The 14,167-nt window shown below is 42.1% G+C and overlaps 1 protein-coding gene across 1 annotated transcript in view; it reads left to right on the forward strand.

The window, feature by feature from the left end:
• Positions 1–705: 705 nt before the first annotated feature.
• Positions 706–14,167, forward strand: part of LOC135261416 (RNA-binding motif, single-stranded-interacting protein 3-like) — a 299,499-nt gene continuing 286,037 nt past the window's right edge. The window contains exon 1 of the mRNA XM_064347701.1: positions 706–1,406. The gene's annotated coding sequence lies outside the window, so the exon portion shown is untranslated. The remainder of the gene's footprint in view (positions 1,407–14,167) is intronic.

Raw genomic sequence — 14,167 nt, forward strand, 5'->3', positions numbered from 1 at the left:
AAATCCTTCCCAGAAGTGTGGAGGTTGTTACAACAGCAAAGGGTGGACCAGCTCCATAATAATACCCATAATTTTGGATGAGATGTTAGATGTCAGGTGTCCGCATGCTTTTGGCCACATAGTGTGCTTTTTCCCTCAAGGAAATTACTGCACTTTGATTCCTGATATGTTTGCATTGGAAGTCACTCTGGATAAGATCTGCTAAATGTCAGGAAAGTATAAAGTAAGAAATAAAAATTCTTCACTCATGACATACAATGTTTGTACATAAACTGATATGTGGCAATATGGTATACTGAAAAGAACAGAAAATGCTATACAATAAAGCCAGGTTTATATAACATTCATACAGCAGGCATCCAAACCCCAAAGAAATATAAACCCTTGTATCCTTTCAATTGGAGTCCCATATAGAATAAGGCCCATATCTGGAATCTTTTTCTTCAATCCAAAAATTACATATTTAGTCTTTGATGCTGAGATCTTAAAGCCCCTTTTATTTGCCCACTCCTCAGCTTGGTTCAAAGCTGTCTAAATTCATAAAAATAAAATAAAATAAACGCGGAATATTTCTCCCATTCTTCCCTTAGGATAACCAAAATCCATGGTTAAGGTTTTGAAAAATGTCGTTTATTTTAACACTAAAGTGGACTGGGTTTATAATCTCCTCCAATACAAAGTCATTCACATGCTTAAACATTTCATTACACACTCCATCCCTACCTGGGGCGGTGTTCGCCCCAGTCTGGACTGCATCCAAGTTCTTTAGTAAAGCGATCGTGGTTTACTATGCTACCTTCTGGTTGAGCGCACGCTGCTGCATCTGGCTGCCGCTGCTCTCCCGTCTCTCTCCTTGTATCGGCCCTTTGATTGATTAGTCTTCATTAAGTCTACTAAGTGTTTTAGCTTCCGTTTTATGTACTTCGCCGCCTCAGTCATGTCTTGTTCATATTTTTTGCAACAAGACTAGGCCTACTAAGTTTCCAAATCGCGTTTGATCAGTTTAACAAAGACTGAATCGACTGGATCCCTCCTACCCCTCACTTTTTGCTGCCTGTTGTGCACCCCCGCTGCTGCACCTCTCGCCGCCGCCAGCCCCCAGCTGTGCTCCCCGGTCTCGAGACCTACCCGCCTTCTCCGCTGACACCTGGTTGTTTCTGATCATTGGCCTTTCCCGGCCTAGCCTACCCGCGACACTGCACTCCTGCTCACCTCGAATCGCTTCTTAAGCGTTGCTCCGGTCCTTTCTGGCCCTGCTCTTGCCGATGATGCTGGTTCTACACCCAGATGGCTGCTACTGCATCGGATTCCCTGCCTTGCGTCTCTACCTGCTTGCCTGTGTTCCTATCCATTTGCCCGCCACTGGCCCTGTACCGGCTCCCCTCCAACTCCATCGGCCCTGCTTGGTAAGTGCGTCTCCACTCGCTCGCTGAACTGTAGGCCGTCAGCGGTATGTTTAGCGGTTAAGTTTCACTTTCTTGCTTTTCTAACTAGCTGGTCGAGGAGAATTGACGACTGGATTGTTGGCAGTAGCCTTGCTTGTGTTTTTGGGAACTGTGGAACTGAATGCTTCAACTGGTTGAATTTCCGTGGCGTCCTGGTTGCTCCTAATTGTGCGAAGCTGCTACTCGCAGTAGTTTTTTTTGTGTTGTTTGTGTTTTTGTTTTGTTTGTGTGTTTTATTATTTATGTATGTTTTTATTTATTGTTAATACAGTTTCTCTATCAGTAACACTAAATGTTTACTTATGGCTTGAAATGTGGGGTCCCTGGTTTTTGCACCTGCCGATAAACCTTTTAAACAATTGGGGTACAAGAGTCGCTCTTTTTAACACGCGGTCTCTTAGCAGTAAGGCTCTGATTATTAATGACTTTACCCATGATGATAAATGTGTTGATATCTTGTGCTTGACTGAAACATGGCAACAGCCAAATGAATTTATTTTGTTGAATCAAGCTACTCCTCCCGGTTTTACCTATATCTGTAAACCTCGCGCTGTTGGTAGAGGCGGTGGTCTGGCTGTACTCCCTCGCACTGATTTAATCCTCAAGCAGTTTAGAGCTCACCCCGTCTCCTCCTTTGAATACCTGGTTTTAAGCTCTCTGGCCCCACCCCAATACTAATTGTACTTGTTTATCGTCCTCCTAAACATGCTCAATATTTTTATTTGAGATGCACGAGCTCCTCACCACTCTTAGCACAATTACTCTTCCTGTTTTCATGTTGGGTGATTTTAATATTCATGTGGATTCTGCCGATTGTAAATGTCCTGCTGATTTTCTGTTCATGCTCGAATGCTTTGATTTTGTGCAACATGTAAATTTCCCTACCCATAACCATGGTCACATCCTGTATTTAGTCTGTTCCTCTGGTCTCACTCCTTCAAATGTTCATAGCTTTGACTTAAACATTTCTGATACACAAAGCTGTGCTTTTGGATATTGCCCTGCCTGACACCGGGTGCAAACGCACCATATCATTTAGAAATGTTAAGTCTGTGAATCCCTCTGTCTTTATGAACATTATTTCTGGCTCCCTGTACCTCCCTGGCTCAACACCTACAGTTGACCTAGTAGCTAACTATAACGCTCTACTGTCTACAACATTGGACTCCCTAGCCCCTATTAAATCCTGCAGTCTCCTCCTCACGCTCCTGCCCCTGGTTTACTCCTGAGCTCCATGCGCTGAAAGCTCTTGGACAGCATCTTGAGCACCTAAGTCATAGAACAGGTTCGGAAGTTCATACCCAAGTTGACAATGACCATCTTACCACTTACAGAGAGGCCCTTGCTACTGCTAGACCTACCCACTTTGCTGACATCATTATCTCCGGAAAGTTAATCCTAAAACCGTATTCTGTCATAAATAAACTAACTTGTGCACCTATGAATTCTACATTACACCTCTAAATTTCAAAATATTTTTCATTCTAAAATCACTGCCATCAACTTGCAGCAGCTCTCTCATGCCTGCCATAGTCTTGACCGCTCAGATCCGGCCACAAAGTTCATCTATAGCTCCGCCTCGGCTCCTAGGTTCTCCAGCTTCAACCCAGCCGACACAGTAGAGTATTAGGAACACAGACTGGAGTGGCTCATACAAGTTATTATTCTGCATGTGTCTTTTTAATTGGAATGCTACCACATGTCCCAGAACTTTAGCCATGAATGGTAAATATAAAAATCGGCCTATAGTTTGTCAGTGAGTCAGGATCAAGGCTGACCTTTTTCAAAATTGGGGTAATGGAAGCAATTTTCAGGTAGTCAGAGGACAGTGACCTGTTAATTATATTGACAATAGAAGGGCTGATTGCAGGGAGGCAGGCTTTCAGTGAGGCAGGATGTGGGCTAGCAGCAGCTAATGCGTTTGGAGATTTGATCTGTCTAAACTGCACCATGTCCAAAACTCTGCCGCAAGAATGCTAACTCACACTAGAACCTGGCAACATATCACACCCACTCTAAATAACCTACACTGGCTTCCCATCAAGGCATGTATCAATTACAAAATTCTTTTGCTCGCCTAAAGCTCTCAATGACCTGGCCCCTCCCTACTTCACTCACCTTCTAACGGTGTACACTCTCCCACGCACCCTCCGTTCCTCTAATACTGGCACTCTACTCAACATCCCTAAGACCTATCTACGTAAGTTTGGTGACAGGGCTTTCTCTGTGGCTGCTCCCTCTCTGTGGAATGCTCTTCCAATGAACATCGGGGAAGCGGAGAGTGTTGATATTTTCCCAACTCAAGACCCACCTCTTCAGCATAAGTTACCCTTAGCTTCTCTATTGCCTTGCTTTGTAGGTTTGTTGTTCGTATGTTATCTTGTACTGCCTTCTGTTCTGTATTACTGTCCTATGTATACGTTTTGCCTTCTGTATTTACTGTACTTGCTGTTTTTAACCTTTTAACTTTGTTAAGCAACCTTGGGCTCTGGAAAGGCACTATATAAATAAAATGTATTATTATTATTATTATATCCACTTATTATCCACTCCATTTTGATTTAGTTTCCACTGCTCAAGTTGCAATACTTCCTTCTTGTTAGGCCATCCTCTCCTATTGCCTTATAATTATGCACATCCTCACCAGCTCATCAGCCTTTTCCTCATTATTCACTGCCTTGTCACACCCATCATTCAGTACTGGAATAGTCTACTTATTTTCCTTGATATTTTATGAATTCTTGCCTACTCTACATGCAATTAAAACTATGGATAGCAGTATCCCTGTCCCCCAGCTGTTGTTCTTCTTCTTTTCAGATTTTAAATGCAGCCTCAGTGTTGCAAAGCATATTACTGCCACCTACTGGCCACTGAAATTCTCACCCTGCCGATTACACCCTCTTCTGCAGAGAACAAAACGTCCAAGCCAGTCTATATATATCACTCAGCTGTTCTGCCAGACCCAGGATGGGTCTCAAAGAGAAAGCAGTCACACCAATCTCTGCCAATCCCCTAAACAGTTCTCTCCTTTCCCTCACCAATTTCCTACAGTGTAGCAGCATGTGAGCCACTGTCTCTAATACATTGCAGTCCCCACATTTTATCAGAATGCTTCCCCATCCAAAGTCTTGCCCCCAGGCCACAATGGCCCAGCCTGAGCTGGGTCAGAAGCACCTCATCTATGCTGTTGTCCCCCACTGAGACCCACCTATCCTGAACTTTGGGCTGTATTATATACAGGTGTTGCTCCCTCCTCTCCTGCTCCCACTCTCTCTCTCTCTGCCACTGAAGCCTCAGTCCCTCAACTGTCATACTTTTCATTCTGCCCATCCCATCCTAACAATTAGTTCCTTCCAGCTCCTGAGACAGAGAGGAACCCCTCCTCACATCCCAGGTGAGACACTCAATGCAACAACATAGTAATTCTGCAGTAAAAACAGTAAGATTATACCTGCGTCTTTCACCAAGTCTGACTCCATATTGAGGAATAAGAACTGCACACAGAGCATTAAACAGGTTCAGCATCTCATGCAGTATTACCTCATCAAAATGTCGAAACATTTCATCATACAGTCAGTCTTTGCCTGGTGCTGTATTACCGCCCACAGCTATGGCTTGACATTATTCCACTCTGGTGAAGGAAATGTTATAATACCCCAGACATTCCTGACCTACCTCCTCCTGGGCCAGCACTTTCTGACACTCCTCCAACAAAACAATTCTCACACTGCAACTAACAGCATTCACACTGCCCTCACTCTGCACCACCTTTCTGATTTGTCTGTGCCACCACCGGTCCCATCTGGAATACTGGCACTGTCATCCTCCTGTCAATCCCATTCACCTGCTTTCCACAAGCATCCCACAGTCTGCTCTCCTACAATCCAGCTTTGCGCTCTTGATGACCCTCCTAGCCAACGCCTTCAGATTCCTATTCTGAATCAAATTTCAAGTCATAGGACACCGCCTCAGCTCCCTGTAAGCTCTGTTCCTTGCTGGTATCGCCGCATCACAATCTTGATTCCACCACGGAACCGTTTCCCTCCCATCATTGGAATAGCCTAGTTACCTGGTGAATTCCTGAACAGAGTATGATGTTCTATCAGGCCACAGAGGACTTGTCTACTTCAGCCAGCCCCCTACCACACTCCTCCACAAACCTAACCCAGCTGGCCTTAGTGAGATTAAAGGGCCTGATTTCATCCTCCTCAACCACCAGCTGCCCTCCCACTCTTGTCCCAATGGGAAAGCGGTCACTCCCCATGGTATTCAATCCTAACACCTTCCACTTCCCTTTACCAGCTAACTCAGTGATTATTGTTAACTCTATGCATGACACAGTGTTCCTACCAGCCTGTAAACGAGTAGCCTGTCCATCTTCCGTCAAACGAATTCCAATTGCTCCTTGCACCCTTTACCCTGGTCAAATGATACTATTTTGGACAGTATTTTTAAATTAAACAATTTCTTCACACCAAACTAATTACTGTCCAGGGACCTTTTTCTCAGCCTCACAGAATAAGATATAACATATAACATATATTCCTTGCACTCATATTCATTACTTTGCATTTTGGTACCCAGTGCTATGTTTGACTATGGTGCCAAAAGCTCCGTAGTCAAACATGGCAGCCTCCATGAACTGGCTTGATGTGCCAATAAGCAGCTCCCATAAGAATCCATGGAACTGGTCAGCGGAAGCTGTCTCCAGTTTTATACTGTATATCTCGATGGGTTAACCACTCCTTTTTCACCTTTTCTCTACTCTAGACTATCAAGATATACAGTATATGATATGTATGACAAAATTCTTCTTCTGTGGGGCTCAGAAAAAATAATTGATCCCTGGAGAGTAATTCGTTTGGTGTGTTTAAAATTTGAAAATACTATCAAAAATGGAATAATTTGACCAGGGTAAATTTGTAGTTTTGAATGGACTTCAATGGGGATACTTGCTTTTTGGCACCAGAGGCTTACTAAACAGCAGTACCTCTGGTAACCACTTGGGGTCGCAAGCTTCAGGAGAAATGTTAATCCCCGGTTCCTAAGAGCAGCTGCTCTAAACCCACCTTGTATAGCCATAGCCCCTCCCTTGGAGATTCCACTAAAAGGAAAGCTCACCATCTCTTGTTTACAATTGAACACCCCATTTAATTACTCCTTTTATTTCCAAATAAAAAATGAACAGTGACTTAAAACAAATACACCAGAGTACTGAAATGCACATCACTTAAATCAATGCAATTAATAGGCCCTCTCATCATATTTTCATATTTGTGCCAAAACACTGCAGTTTCTGTCATGTAGGCTCAGTGACACAGCTTGCAACTCACGTTAAGGGAAACAATCTCCTAATTTAATACACACACATTTATTGTCTGACTCCTATTACTGACAATGATGAATGCTTCCCACTTTTTGAACATGGGTGCATTAAAACACAAAACATAGTGAAGTGCTGAATTACCAATTTAAGAGCAAAACACTCGCATTGTGCCAAATAGATCTATGTAAATAGTTAATCAAGAATACATGTTATCAATTCAGTTTTTACATATGGTACAATGAACTTATTGTATCTTAGATGGCTGTCTATGTGGGCTAAGTAGCCTCTGGGGTAGTTGTGGGTCAGTGTTTGGGGCTTGAGAGTAAAAGAACTGCAAGTGAGAATGGCAAGTAAAATGTTTTTATTAGAATAAAATACATGCAGTACGTTGGCCACAATTATATATCAAACTTTGTATGGTGCCAGTTTTACCCACAAGAGGGAGCCCAGCACCCACTAATCTGTCCTCCTATCTGTGCTTATACAAGCCCTAATGAACACACTGGCATGTGAGTTCCTTGTTTGATTTCTCACAACTTCCTGGAATAAAATTAGTTGGAATAAAGTACACATAGTGCTGGAGCATACCTGGGGAGCATGGCTTCATATCCAGCTTTATCGCATCGGGGCTATCCAACTGGCTGCCATGAGCTGTCTACCTTCTGCTTTTGTTCAGTTTGGCTTATGCTGTACAGCTTAGTAGCACAGCACCATCTAACTTAGTGATGTGAGGCATTTGGGTAGCTAGCTGGGTGTGAGCCAGTTGGGTAGTGTGAGATTTGTCTAGCTTTGTATCTACTTCTCTCCCTCAATTCGAAAAGCTGAGCTGAGCCAGTTTGAAAAGCTTTCCCATGAATTTCAGAAAGCTATCCATGTCTCGGAAGGCAGATAGTGGCCTTCAGATAATAATGCTTTTATCCTCAGATCAGTTAGGCTACAGGGGTGATTTCATGATGATACAGTAATGTGATATCATTTGGAATTGCATTGAAACCCCTCCTTTTACCTGACTGCCATGGCTACATGGTCAAATTGTGCCTGTCTGTTGCTGTGCTTGGATTGACAGGAAAGTGCAGTTGTGCACAGTCACTTGCACCTGTTTACGAAGAGTACTTCTGTGAAAATTATGTATTTGACAGCTCGATAACTCAAGAGTCTTTGTGAAGAGCTTAGACCATTTGACCAGTAAAGGCAAACCAGCGCAATATCTGCCAAAATACAGACAACAGACCAACATCGTTGTGTGTCATGACTTAGCGGCCAAGATGGTTGTTGTTGTTCTTGTTCTTATTTTTAGTAGTAGCAGTAGTAGTTGTGGTTGTTGTAATAGTAGTAGTGGCAGCAGCAGTATGTGTAGTACTATTAGTAGCAGTAGCAGTAGCATGTGTAGATGATGTAGTAGTTGTCACATAGGTATATGTAGGTATACTGTATGTGTGGCTTATACCTGCCCGTATCTAAAAGCTATATCCAGCCCTCTTGTAGATAAATATCATGTGAAATGCGAGTCACCCCAGCGATTTCAAGCCCAGGCCCAGGACAGGTCCTGTATGTGCTTGCATGCAGGTGTGCTTGTGAATTGAAACTAAAATGAGACAGAGTGACAGACAGATGTAGAGGTTTGGCCTGTGTTCTGTTGCACCTCTGCTTGACTGGGGTAACAGAGCTCTCACCTCCTGAATGGTGTGACCTTTGCTTCGTGAGCGTGAAAGCGCGTTGCCTTCGCCACTCACTGGCAGACAGGCACATACGAGCAGCAGAGTTGGTCAGTGGTTCAGGTGGTTGACTTGTGACTGCAAGTTTGATGGTTCACACTGTCATGTATAGAGCACTTGATTGGAAGCACTTCTGTGTATATTTGGCTTGCTATATAAAGGCATACTGAACAAATTATCGTGTTCGTGATCATGGCCACAGTCATCATTATCAGCATCATCATCCGAAACTATGCGAAAGAGCTGCCTGCAGTGAAATTTACTAAGAAATTGAAGTATGATGTCCTCCACTGTCCTTCATGTATTATTGATGCCCAGTGGCACAGTGTTAAAATAGAGCCAGATATAAGAAATGAAGTGGAGGCCAAGTTTAGTGATGTGAATCAATCTGACCTATATGTTGTGTTTTCTCTTTTTATTGGGGGGAGGTGTTGTAAGAGGACACTTACAAGGAAATTTACAAGAAAACAAATCTTGAATACTAAAATATATCATTGAATCTTGAGTCAATTGTTTGATCTCTGATCATTCTGTATGAGACCACATGATCCAATACCTGAAGTAATATTTTTTGCCCATTCCCCATATTCATTTTCCAGCATTCTGATGAATTTGTAGACGAGACGTGACAAAACGCTAAGGTCTTGATGCTAGCTAACCGTGTCCTACCATGCAAGTGTGTACTGAAATTTGTGCTGCGATCAATCCCTTGCCACAATCGCAGGTCCTGTTACCATTTGCTGGTGACAGTCACTGGTTTGCACTCTCAATCTGGTATTAACAAGCTGATTTCCTGATTTGTTGCTAAAGTGTAGTGTCACAGATGTATTACACCACAAAGAAAAGCATGAAAACCCAGAGAGAAAATAATGATTGTGTCAAGAATCTCACCAGAATAGCAGAACAAACTTAGCTGTGAATGTCAAGAGAAAGTATTGACTTTTTATGGGGTATATGGGTAGTATGTTTTTTATAAGGATTCTGGGAGAGTGAAAGGGAATCAGCATTGATTTCTGAAACATGAGGCTACAGACATGGAGCACTATCACACAGAGCAAACCATGATGATGCGTTATTTTAAAAGTGTTGAGGATTTGATAGTTTAATTGTGAAATGGACAATATAATCAATCACTTCACTAACAGCTAACTACAAGTGACTGATTTTATTGTTTTGCATTGCCTATAGTGTAATAGAAAATAGGCAAAACGTTAATAAATGAGTAACAGTAATCTTATTTTAAACAGAGAGGTTGCACACTAGATTCTGGGCTTTGTGAAAACAAAGGCGTTTCAGAAACTTACCCTTTACTGTTTCCAATTTCCCTGCAGGATTAAGAGTTGTTTCTCATGGGGCAGAGCTCTCCAAGGTCCTGAAACAGGATCCTGCATGGCAAAAATTCCACAGCTGCTGGAATGTTTCCCCAAAGCACTGATAGGTTCATCTATACTACATACTACAAAGCCTTTCCACTTGTTTGCTCATCATTTCAATTAGGCTCATTTCAGAAATATAGTCCTCTCAAAAGCTGCATGTGTTCCTGGAAGGGATGGGGTCTAGATATACTGTGTGGGGGTATGTATGAGGGTGCTTTTACAAGCCTTAAATCAGAATCATACATATTAGCAACATCAATGACTCTTAGGAGTTGTCGCATGGCTCAAAAGTCTGCCTTCTCTTACAGACTGCAGTCCTGAGATCCACAACTCAAATGTAACGAGTAAACTGAAGTACTGTCACATTATATGTGTGATCTTAAATGCACATCACTGGCCGTGCTCCTATAGTCCAAATAACCCTGAGTGTTGCACACTTAACCCTTACACTCTGCTTGAATTTAGCTTAGCATTGTGTATTAATAATATCATTCTGGTGGCTCATTCCATTAAGGCACCGCGCTGTGGTGCGGGGATGAGTCCCACGGTCTCAGATCGTATACGGACAATTCCAGCGGAAACTGAGCGGCAGCTCCGTAGGGCTAAGTGCAATTGGCGGTTGCTTTGCCTGGGGTATGGGAAGGTTCTAGCGACCCCTGCTGGTCGTTCGGTCACCCGTAGACGGCATGTTAAAGCTGCACCTGAAAGGTTTTCCTCTGACCCCACTCTGTGCGAGTTCAGCTGCAGTCTGCAGTGTGGCGATACCGCGTGTTTCAGAGGAGAACTGCGGTTGTCTGCACGCTCCCGAGTTCAGAATACCCAATATTTCCATATTTGTTTTTTTTTTTTTTTAAAGCTTAACTTGGATTTTGAAAGTTTGAGTTCAAGTTCAAATATTAATTGGTTTAGAAATTTTGCATTTCATAGTTTTAAGAAAACGTACTCAATTTTAGCTTTTTTTATAACAATGAAATTTGTTTTCTGAACAAAACAACTAATTAATTTTAGATTGAATTACGACTCAAAAATCCAAGTTAAACTCAGAACTCAAAAATCTAGTGTAGCCAGTTGCCTTGAAATTTTGAGTTTTCACAACATTTTTGTTTTCACCGTTTTAAATTCAGGCTGCAGTTTATTTTAGTGTCCTATAGATACGCAGTTCCTTATTGTGCCACAGTGCCTTTCTGTAGCAACAGCAAGTTCAAGCGCGCTTTGGCCACTTTGTCTCTGACACAGGAAGCTTCCCATTGGTCATAGCCTCATGCGCGAGAACCACAATGTTTCGGTTTGAGTTGAGGAAACAAGTTGTGTGGGTCACAACTGTCCAAATCAACTTCCTCACTCACAAGTATTATCTTGCCATATTCAGTATAAAATGAAAGCCAGTATATTCTGGTAACAGGCATGTTGTGTTTCAAATTCTGTCTAATTCTTTTTCATTGTCAAATACGGTAGTAAATACCATTTTGGATCTGGTGTTAATGGATGTTGTGTTCCAGTTTCCCACCCTTTTCTTTAATAGTAAAATGGCAGCAAAAGTTTGAAATTTTTGTTCAGCAAAGCCAACCCAATCAAGGGTGGAATACCAAACACTTTTGAGGAGCATCATTTTGGTAATGCGTTCCTGTTTGTGAGACTGAAATGAGACAAAATATTTAGCACTGTCATAAAATATTGTTGAAAGTTAAGACTGTTGTACAGGTTCAGTGCCTCCTTGCCCCACCACGTAAACAAGCCAGGAGTTTCCTGACCGTGCTGTAGTAGAGTCTATTGATTACTGCTGTTCCTGCAGGAATGCATGTAAACAGTGTAGGGCCTATTGACTTTTTGGAATTCCGGCTTGTCATGGTTCCCAGGGCTCTGTGTTCTATTCTGCGGGGCAGATCCATTACGTAAATACACAGTTACGGATTATAAAAACACTAACACTCACACAGAGGAACACTGGCACCCTGACACTATGATGTAGAGTATGCATTTAGAATAAATTTAATGGCCAGAGCCTGGGACCTATGAACTTTACCTGTGGCACTTACTGGAAAACTAATAGGTACAGAGCGACCATTGGTATGCTCCTGATACAAAAAATAAAGTCTCATAGTGAACCACAGTGTGAGATGCTACGTCCTTTTTTGTAACTATCAAAACTTTCTTTCTCATCTTTATGAGTCACAGAGTCCTTTGTGGGTTACAGAAACTTGTTGGTTTTATTATTATCTGGGCTTACATTGTTTTATTTGTTGACAAGCTGTAATGCAGCTACATTACAGCTGCATGTCATCTTTCCAATACAAGCATTTCCTTTCACTTGAATGAAAGCCTTACCCAGAGATGTAGGCCTACTGTAAATACAGTATTTATTCATAAAAAAATAAATTGGCAAAGGTCTTGGGCCTGCTTCTTGGGCAGCCTCCCAGCCTTACTGGACACGCTGCTGCCGGTCCCACCCTATTATGGACGACACACCTGCACATCCACGAAAACCCTCGGACCACCGCTGGTGTTCTGAGCCATTGTTCCCAGAAAAGAATGGCAACAATCAGGGTATGTTTCAGCCTCGTCTTGGCCTCCAGGAGTCAGCTTCTATCAGCTTCCCAGGGAGGCATCAGAACTCTACCTCATTAGAAGGTGTTAATTGGAGTTAGTCAAGACGCTTATGTTTCTGTCAAGGATCATGACAGCAGAGTTAATTAAAATAAAAATGTGGGTATTTAAAAGAATTCAAGAGGGAGAGAATAAAGATGGAAAAATAAGGTCTTAAAATGAAGACTCTGCTGAGACTGGGGTGGAGAGGTGCCAGTCACAGGGAAGTTATGTAGCTGGTCAGCATTTCCTTTCTCTGATGTCCATCGCAAACTTCTGTACTATGCATTTTCAACACTTTGTGAATAACTTGCGTAATAATTTCAGGTTATCTCCCACGTCTCGAGACAATTGGCACTTATATGAGCCTTGACGGTGATGCTTCTGTGATACCACTTATATGCTAACTGTACCCATCTCAAGCGCTTATTTGCTGAAAAATGAATAATCCATTTTTGTAACTAACATTTTCTAATAGCGTCTGCTGATTTACTAAATTGTGAATAATAAGCTGTAAGTTATTTTTTAAACGTTCTGAGTAATATTAAATTGCAACCCTTTATTTGCACGGCGCAGTACATACTTTCCATAACTGATTGATATAGCGAGATTTATTCCCTTAACTTTAGGTATTGTGCCCAGAGCACTCCGCAACAGAAAGACCACAGGCTCCACATGACAACAGACTGTGGTAAGATCAGGCAAAGGCACGTGTCTCAAAAGCTACAGTTCATCGTACAGCAGACTACTTTTACGGTCAGCCCGCTAAGCACAGCCTAGATTATTACGCGCCCTATTCCCCACGTTTGCTCTAATTAGTTTATAAAACAGACAGCATTTTGCCGTCCGATTCGCTGTAATTGTTAATTAATCATAATTATTTAGCAGTTTTCATTGTGCATTTCAGTGATTATTAATTATAATTCGAACTATTCCATCTCCAGAAAAAGATCCTAATTAATGTCTTTTTCTTTATTAGGCTATTTACTTTTGTTCCGGTCTATTTCTTTGAAATGAACAGATTACCTAGTGCTATTGCCTTAAATGCACCAAGCCTACAATGTTCAAAAGAAGGGAATTTAGGCTTTGTAAAATGGGCAAGTTCTCGCGTTTAAGGGTACAATTAGCCAACATGAACAGCTGCATGCAGTGATTCCTCGTGCCTAGGTTACGTTATACAGTAGATCCTAACTATGGAATAAAATGCGAGCTGGTAATAGGAGGTGAATCTAAAATAGATTCCCATATATGCTGACAGATACTATGCTAAATGGTTCTTAAAATAAAAATAGGAAACTAAACGGTTTGTGTTCCTCTGTGCGTTACGCGTTCGTTTATGTAATACAGTCTCGGATCAATGGATGTATGCTGGTCTATATTAATCGTTGAAGAGGAAGTCGCGCTTGAGGTGTAGTCCATAGAAGGGTTTGGGGTGGGGTTGGCGGGGGGGCGGGGGGCGGCGGTGTGTAGCTGCGCGAAAAGCGGAAATAAAACATCTGGGAGGGGGGGGGGGGGTAGCTGTGTAAAAAGCGGAAATAAAAATATATGAATACACACCACAGACAACAAGTTTGGATTTCTGTCCCATTCCTGAAGACACAACTATCAGGTAAGATTTGTCAATAAATGGGACCTTTTCAAACAAATCGCGAAGCCTAATTGTTATCTACATTCAGATCCCACCTATTTTAACCACTAGAAAAACATTTACTTCCATATGCT

The sequence above is a fragment of the Anguilla rostrata genome, chromosome 8 (assembly GCF_018555375.3).
Source record: "Anguilla rostrata isolate EN2019 chromosome 8, ASM1855537v3, whole genome shotgun sequence".
Classification (NCBI taxonomy): Eukaryota; Metazoa; Chordata; class Actinopteri; order Anguilliformes; family Anguillidae; genus Anguilla; species Anguilla rostrata.